Genomic DNA, 8,840 nt, shown 5'->3' with positions numbered 1-8,840 from the left:
CGTCCTCTTCCTGGCAAGTTTGCAACTGTTCCAGATGTTTGAAACTTTTTGAATATTGCCCTAACAGTGGTTAGTGGTATGTTTAACCGTTTATGTATTTTTTTGGTATCCATTACCTGACTTGTGTAGGTCAACAACCATCTGTCTCTTTTGATTTGACTTTCCCCATGGTGATGGATGACAAAGGGATTTTACATGTGTGTTACTTCATTTTTATACCCTAGGGAAACAGGAAGTGATGGAAGGCAACAATACAGTCCCTTAAGACTGAGATTAACTTAAATAAGTAGAATTTTACTGCAGATTTTGGTTTTGTGTCAGTTTGGTTTTATTTAAAATAATCTTTAAGGGTGGCAATCATTTTGACACCTACATTTTTCAAAAAAAATAGTATTACTCAATAACAAAAAAGACAAATTAGAATAATTGTATTAGTATAAAAGTATATCGTTTTCCCATATGTTTGGACATAAAATATAGCTCATTATCTTGATTATATCTTGTATTGTTGATTATTTTATACAGCCTTTTTTGCTCATTTTCATCAAGGGTGCCAATAATTCTGGACCTGACTGTATTTACATTTACATTTTAGTCATTTAGCAGACGCTTTTAATCCAAAGCGATTTACAAGTGCATAGGTTCTTCCACAAGTTAAAGCATCACATACATAACTAGTAAAATACACATGAAGTGCTGTTCTAAACAAAAAATACAGTCATTGTAAGGGCAATTTTTTTTTTTTTTGGGTTAAACAAGAGGGATATCAGAAAGAGGGGGGGGAATCAGGAGGGAGGACTAAGGTACAGTTTGAAAAGGTGTGTTTTTAGTCTGCTTTGAAATAGGGAGAGGGATTCTGCTGTCCTCACAGTGGTAGGCAAGTCATTCCACCACTGAGGAACCAGAACGGAAAACAGGTGTGAACGTGCAGCTCGACCGCCAGGTATATAGACACGTGCTCTGTATGAAATTGAATTGAACAATGATAAACAATCACAAGTCAAAATCAGACTCCACCTTAGTGAGCAGGCTGGTTCCTCCAAAGCGCTCAATGATGTATGCTAAAAGTGTATCAATATATCCGTATTAAAGTATGATATGTACCCTGTATAGTTTCAAACTGATTAACTGCTAAATTGTGCTAGAATTACACAGCAGCCAGCTGGGGGGGGGGGGAGGCGTCTCGAACTGTGTAGTCAACGACACGGGCAAAGCGAGATATGCCTTTACAGCTCATTTCTCCGGGACTCTCAATGTTTTATGCCAGAAGTGTATCTATATGCAAGTGACTTATAATCACTATAACCCATGTACGCTGCTTGTTATCAAATCAAATGAACCTAGAACATTAATTATCGCAGAGCTTATGAAAACGCAAGAAACCACAGTGAAAACTGTTGAAATGAGAGCAAAGAATGCAAAGAATGAAACGTACATTTACTCCCTTAGAAGAGAATAATTAATCAAATGTTTAGTATGTCTGTATATTTTCAAAGATTACTGTTGCTTAGTTTGTCTTAGAAAAGCGAAAGATACAGAGTGACTTGTATGGATGACGTGTGTGTTAGAGGGGGGGCATCCAGAACTTTATGAGGTCTGGTAGTTTTCCACTCTGCCAAGAGCAGGTGCGGGGTGAAGTGAGGACAGGGGGAGTCCTGAACTTGTTCGTAGTTGGCAGAAAGCCCTGAACTTTGTACAGAGTTGGCAGAGCATAAGGACCGTTGGCGATTTGCCACAATGACATTGTGGGAGGAGCTTTGGGAGGAGTTACGATAAGAACAGTGTGGGTGATTTGCCAGAATGCGGATTGAGGAGGAGTTGTAGGTGGAGTAACTGTGTATAAAATGGGTGTAAAATTGACAGTCGGGGTTCAGTTTCGCCAGAACTGATCCGGCTTTATGCATGTGTGCTAATAAAGTCTGATTTTCCTGAAGAACTTGCTGCCGTGGTGTCATCTTTTCCCTCGTGAAGATGTTTTTCGACAAATTGAAGATTTGGACTCACTTTGTTAATCCCTTTAATGAATTTAAAAGCCTCAATGAATTCCCCCCTTAATCTCATTTTACTGAACTGAAAGCTTAAGTCTATCCTCATAACTCTTATCTTTTATTCCTGGAATCAATCTGGTTGCTCTTCTCTGAAACAGTTCTATAACATTCTTATAGTGCAGTCCCCAGAACTGCACACAGTACTCCAAGTGTGGTCTAACAAGAGTATTGTATAAGGTGAGTATAATGTATTGAATTTGAATTTGAATTTATTTGTTTATAATGTCGTGGACAGTCCCCATTAATTAACTGTAAACAGTAAATGGAGCAGCTTTAGCCTACATGACTAATTTCCAGCTGTAGTCCCCGGCCAGTTGACAGTAGGCTCCCTAAAATACATTAGTTAAAAAAATAATAAAATTACAGTTGCAGCAAGCACAAACAAATGGAGCAAGACATACAAACATGTCAAGCAGAATTGGAGCAAGCACAAACATGCGGGGAGACAAGACATGCAAGCACAAATGGCAGCAACATCAATGCAGTACATGAGATAAAACAGTACAAGGGGACAAGGGAAGAGCAAATAGTCATAGCAGACATACAGACACAGCAACATACAGACATAATAGCGTACAGACATAGTAGCATACAGACACAGCAGCATACAGGCACAGTAGCATCCAGACATTGAAACACACACAGACATATGCAGGTGGGTAGCAAAGATGGAGGTGTACATATCACACGTCACATCTGACAGAGATTAATGTATGCAGTGGTAGTTATCGCAAAGCCATGTTTTAAGGTGTGTTGTAAAGGTGGAGTATGTATGTATATTTTTTATGTAGGTAGGTATTGAGTTCCAGTTTTGTATTGCTATAACAGAGAATGATAATTGACCAAATGTACTTTTCCTAAATGGGACTAAGAAGTCGCCTCGTGTGGTGCTTCTGGTGATCTGACTGGTATTGTTACATTGGATTATGAATGAGTTAAGAGGAGGAGGAGCAGTGTTATGCAAGACTTTGTAGACCAGGCAGATGTTTTTGTATTTGATCACATCTTCCCAGCTCAGAAGTTTACGGTTATTTAGTATGATACAATGATGAGAGCTGTTAGGCTTCTGGTCCAGGACTTTAAGGGTTTGCTTGTAGAGAATTGCTAGTGGTTTGAGTGATGAGCTGTTAGTTTGTCCCCAACTTGTCAAACAGTATGTCAGATGTGACATAATCATGGCGTTCATGTATAATTTGGCAGCATTAAAAGGCATTACATTTCTGATGTATTTAAAATTAGTTAGGCTAAACTTGACTCTTTGGCATACTTTCTTAATGTGTGCTTTGAATGACAGATTGGAGTCAATAATGATACCCAGATATTTAAATTGTGGCACAATGCTAATATTTTTACCTGAGATTGATATATTGGACACGGTGTTACATTGTCTTTTAGTGAAAAACATTCCTACAGTTTTATTTACGTTAAGTTGAAGGCATGAACGGTTCAGCCAATTTGTGATCTGATCCATAGCTGTGATGAGTTTGGCAGCAGCCAGATGTTTGGTCTTGGCATGCACATATATTACAGTGTCATCTGCATATAATTGTGTTTCAACATCAGGGCAGACAGATGGCAGATCATTAATATATAGGCTAAACAGAAGCGGGCCAAGTATTGATCCTTGAGGTACACCGGTGCATAGGTTAAGAGCTGATGAACGGTGGTTGCTCACAGAAACATGTTGGCTTCTACCAGTTAGGTATGACTCAATCCATTTGAGTGCTAACGAGGAGAAGTTAAAAGCAGACAGTTTGGCAATAAGGACCTTATGGTTGACTGTGTCGAAAGCTTTGCGAAGGTCTAAGAACACAGCACCGACAACACCTCCTTTGTCGACCATTGCGCGGACCTTCTCTAAGAAGAAACAGTTAGCTGTTTCAGTGGAGTGATGGGCCCTGAAGCCAAACTGCATTGGATGGAGATTAAATGGACCATTATTTAAGAAAGAAACAAGCTGCTCTGCAACCTTGGAAATCACAGGTAAAATGCTGATTGGGCGATAGTTGCATATGTTCTGGGGATCATCTGACTTGAATATGGGAGATACAATTGCAGTCTTCCAGGTACTTGGGAATGTCTCCTGTAATACTGACAGGTTAATAGTTTGGGTGATAGGGGGGACTATGTATTCTTTCAGAGATTTAAGCATTATAGAATCCATACCATATATATCCTTCGCCGTTGAGGTTCTAAGAGAATTAATGATTGCTTGAGTCTTAAGTTCAGAGATGGGTTGAATGCTGAAGGAAGGCTTGCTTTCGTCAACCTTAATAATATTTTCTGTTGTTAAGGGGAAATTCTGTGCGATTTCGGCTACAGAATTGATAAAATATTCATTAAAGGCTACAGCTATTTGTGCTGGGTCTTGCATTAGCTTACCATTCAGTTTCAGCTCTAACTGGTTCCTAGGCCTGTGGTTGATCCCCATTACATTCTTAATCTGTTCCCAGATCAGCTTTGTGTTACCCTTTGCCTCATTGATAATTGTTATAAAAAAGTTGGCTTTGGCCTTTCTGATTGCTTTGGTTACTTTGTTACGTAATGAGGTGAACCTCTGCCTATCACTATTTAATTTAGTCTTCAGAGCTCTTTTCAATGCAGAGTCTCTTTCCTTCATCAGGTTAAATATTTCAGTATTGAGCCAAGGAAGTGCATTGTTTTTTTTCTTTCCTTTCACTTTTCTAGTGAACTCCTCAACTAAACTATGTAACTTGGTTGTAAGCGTTTTGCAATCTGCTTCTACGTTGCTCCCAGTAAGTATATTTTTCCAATCAGTCTGCTGAACTGCTCTTTCAAAATTAACCATTTCATTTTTTGGAATCCTAAGTTGCTCCACAGGTTTATGAGAATGATGAAAGCGCTTCTTTGTGAGTTTTCTTGACATTAATGTCAAATTATGGTTGGACAGTCCAGTAATAAAATTGAATGTCTTAACAATTCTTTCAGGCTTGTTGCTGAATATTAAGTCTATCTGTGTCTGGGAGGATGCAGTTATTCTAGTTGGTCCTTCCATCAGTTGCGTAAAATCCAAACTATCTGTGACCTGCTTAAGGGCTTTCCTATTAGTCTTATCTAGCCAGTTACAATTCAGATCACCAAGTAGTATTACCTCAGTTTTAAAATCACATGCTTGAAGCAGCTTTTTAAATGTGATGTAAAAATCATTATTGGAAGAAGGTGGACGATATACAACAATGAGCACAAAGGACATTTCAGGTGAGAGCATTATATTCAGTCCAATACATTCTAAATCATGATTAAAGGGCCAGCATATTTGATGACAGTTGATATGGTCTTTGATATAGATCATGACCCCACCCCCTCTTCCCTTAGATCTGTCCTGTCTAAAGGTGTTATAGCCTGGTACATGTAATGCAGCAGATGGAGAGTTGCTATGTAACCACGACTCTGACAGGCATAGAAAATCTAAGTTAGAGTTATTAAGAAGATGATGCACTTGTTCAGCCTCCAAAAATACCCCTGGGTTTGAGCCGTGGGTCCCAGATCACCTGAGAGTGATTAACAGTTTTAAAAAAGTTCAGTCTGCGATGTTTTTTAAAAACAGGATTAATGTTGCTTCTGTAAGCACTGTGGGCCGTACAGAACGGATCTCGACTCTCCGCGACAGGTACGCCGGTGGCCGCTGCTCCCGCACTCCGCCCGAAGTCGCCCTTGCGTCTGGTACCGAACCCCGCCACACCAACTCCTTCTCCCAATACGCCACGCTCGGTCCGCCTGGCATCGTCTCCCCCGACCCTCGACGCAGCCCCCGGACAGCAAAGAGGTGGAGACGGATCAGTAAGGATGTCACAGGTAAAACCAGCAGGTTCACTGTTTACCAAGCTTACCTGAGAGAAGGTGTTATTGCTCTCCAGTAGATCCGCCAGGTTGTTGACTTCCTCATTCGCATTAACCGGACCAGGGCACTGATGAATATCTCCAGATGAAATCAGGCAAATCGCTATGATAAGCTTGCATGTGTCTACATTTCTTTTGATTGTTTTGGATTTGTATCTGACGCGGTTGAGCCCAAGATGACACGCAAAAGTACTCATCAAAACGGCTTTGCCAAATCCAAAATGTTTGACGTTCCTTCCGATCAAAACTTCACCTTCTGATTGTGTTTTACAAACATTTAAAAACCCGCAATTAAAATTATGGGGGGTAAAACCAAAAAGACCTGTAAAGTTTAAAAACATCACAAAAGTGAGAAGGGCTGCTGACGCACCAAACCTGCCCGACGCCATTACCTAATCGCAAATGGGGATCAACAGAGATGCGCTAAGGGAAAAGTGTGAGGAATATGGTCCTTAGACTTATATTCAATACTCATTAATACCTTTATTCTATGTTTCATCATAGGATAAAGGTGATCACTGAGAAAAACTTTGCATTGATTTGCAGTGGCCCTTTCCTATAAGGGGACAGGTGGACCCAAAGCATCCCAAGAAAATGTTCCCCACGCATAACAGAGCCTCTGGACCCCTTACTGTCAAGCATTCAGGCCTGTATCGTTCTCTTGGTGTACGCCACACATGCACTCGGCCACTTGTTGAGAATATGGTGAAGGATGACTCACCTGACAATATATAACTCTATAGACCAGTGCCTATGGTTTTTGCTCCACTGAACTCTCTATGTAGTAGGCAACAGACTTTTTGTGCTGACAGTCTGATCATGTCCTACATTGACATTCTCAGTCACCTGAGGAAGAATTGCTCTTCTGTTTTTCCTTACATATTGCACACATCACTGTAATTGAATATGTGGTTCGACCACAATTTCCAATCCTATATACTGATACATTTCCCCTAGATATACATTATAATGAGAGCTCACTATATGTTTGCATTGGTTGGCCCTTCCATTGAAAACACCAAAGTTTTAACCTCAATATCTCACACATTTCGAAACTAATCACAATGCCATTTCACAGGTATACTACAATGGGTTCACCAACTACTGATTTGGAATAGCTATGTTGCGCCATTTCTGTGGATGCCCCGAAAAAAATATTATTTTGCCCAAAAATAAATAAATTTAAATCCAATGGATGCAACACAAGACCACTAATTCTGTCGGTAATTCAGAAATATACATGATTTTTCAAATTTCATGACTGTACATTTTATTACATTTGAATTAGACCTCGAAATTCTATATTTAAATGTCCATAGACATAACATGGGGAGGGACAATGCTAATGATGAATCAAATAAAAATTCTAAAAACGAACACAATTCAAAGACTACAATTCAACACACAGTAAGAGAAGTAAGAGTTATGAGGAGAGCTTGATGAGAGATTGGTTGCTATCACTGATGGAAGGGGAAGGTAGATTGCGATCGCAGAATGGGCGCTTGACTGTTGTGAGACTCGCATACTTTGACAAAGCTTTCACCGTGGGCGGATTGACTGACATACGGGAGTACGGTTTGTTCCCATGATGTCTGAGAAAGCGTTCTCCAGCCTTTAAAGCATAGGCCTACGTCATTATTCATTCGGGCTACACCCCCGACACACTCGCCAAACCCGAGCAAACATACCTCTAGCCTGTTGCAAAACGTTGCACACCGTTGGGAGAAAACATATCGTTCAACACAGAAACCGTAGCAAAACATTTTCAGGTTGAACATGCCCCTGGTTACAAAAGGTCATACTTTAGACTAGAAAAGGATCTTCGTATACATGGCAGTCCCGCATGTGCCTCCCCTGCTCTAAAGGCAGTCTGCAGTATCTTTTGTGGTATGGTGCTTCTTTTATTTTTCCAAGTATACCTGGTGACTGTTTTGATGCCAAATCACTTTAGTATCATGACTACCATGAAAAATATACATTTTCTGATCAAATTAATTTGACTGGTTAAGCTCACTTGTTCGCGAGTGCTTCCTCTGTGTCGTCTTCATCCCAATCGGCCCTGATCTATGCGGGAAGCTCAAGTGACATGGCTCTGCTTTGAGTCTCCCTCTACTACGTCTCCGTGGCACCAGTTCTGGCACTTTTATAGACAGACCTTGCGCATGCATTACATTACATTTCAGGCACTTAGCAGACGCCCTTATCCAGAGCGATGTACAATGAAGTGCAAATTGAACACAAGTGCGATGAGGACCCTAGAGGAAAGTACGGTTCCGAATCCTAGTGTGACCATGTAGATACAATTTGAACCCTTGAAGAATACATCAGCGTACCAGCTAGCATACCACTGTTGGCAGCTAGAATACACATAATTACAATAACACTATATATACACAGTAGTGTGCAGTGATGATCATGCACTTAACACAATGAAGATAAATCAGAAACCAAGTACTATTCAAGTATTTATTTCATGTAATATTGGTTCATGTAGATGAAAATAAGTAAAGAGATAACAATATATTGTGAAAAAAAAAAAAATAGTCTAATAGTCAATATCTAGTGTGGCCACCCTTTGCTTTGCATTTAATCGTTTACATATTTTTTAAATTTCTTCACTCAACCATTCCATATGGTCAGAAGTTCATTCCAAAGAGATTCTTTCGATGTTACAACAGATTTATCTTGGATTCCAGCAAATTCCAGATTTGCTCAATCGGATCAAGGTCTGGACATTGAGCGGGTCATAATTTTTATGTCTCCAGATGATTCTTTTCATAAAGTGACCAACCAGCATCATGTAAGGCTACAATGCGGCTACGAACAATCTCAGAGAGCTCCTTCCGTCGTGCCATCATATTTAACACAATGACACTGCTCAAAGTTCGTGTTACCTTAAATACTGGAACAACTGACCATCAGAAGTAATTT

The sequence above is a fragment of the Conger conger genome, chromosome 6, assembly GCF_963514075.1.
Source record: "Conger conger chromosome 6, fConCon1.1, whole genome shotgun sequence".
NCBI classification, from domain to species: domain Eukaryota; kingdom Metazoa; phylum Chordata; class Actinopteri; order Anguilliformes; family Congridae; genus Conger; species Conger conger.
The sequence above is the reverse complement of the archived record's forward strand: the minus strand, read 5'-3'. Positions refer to the sequence as shown.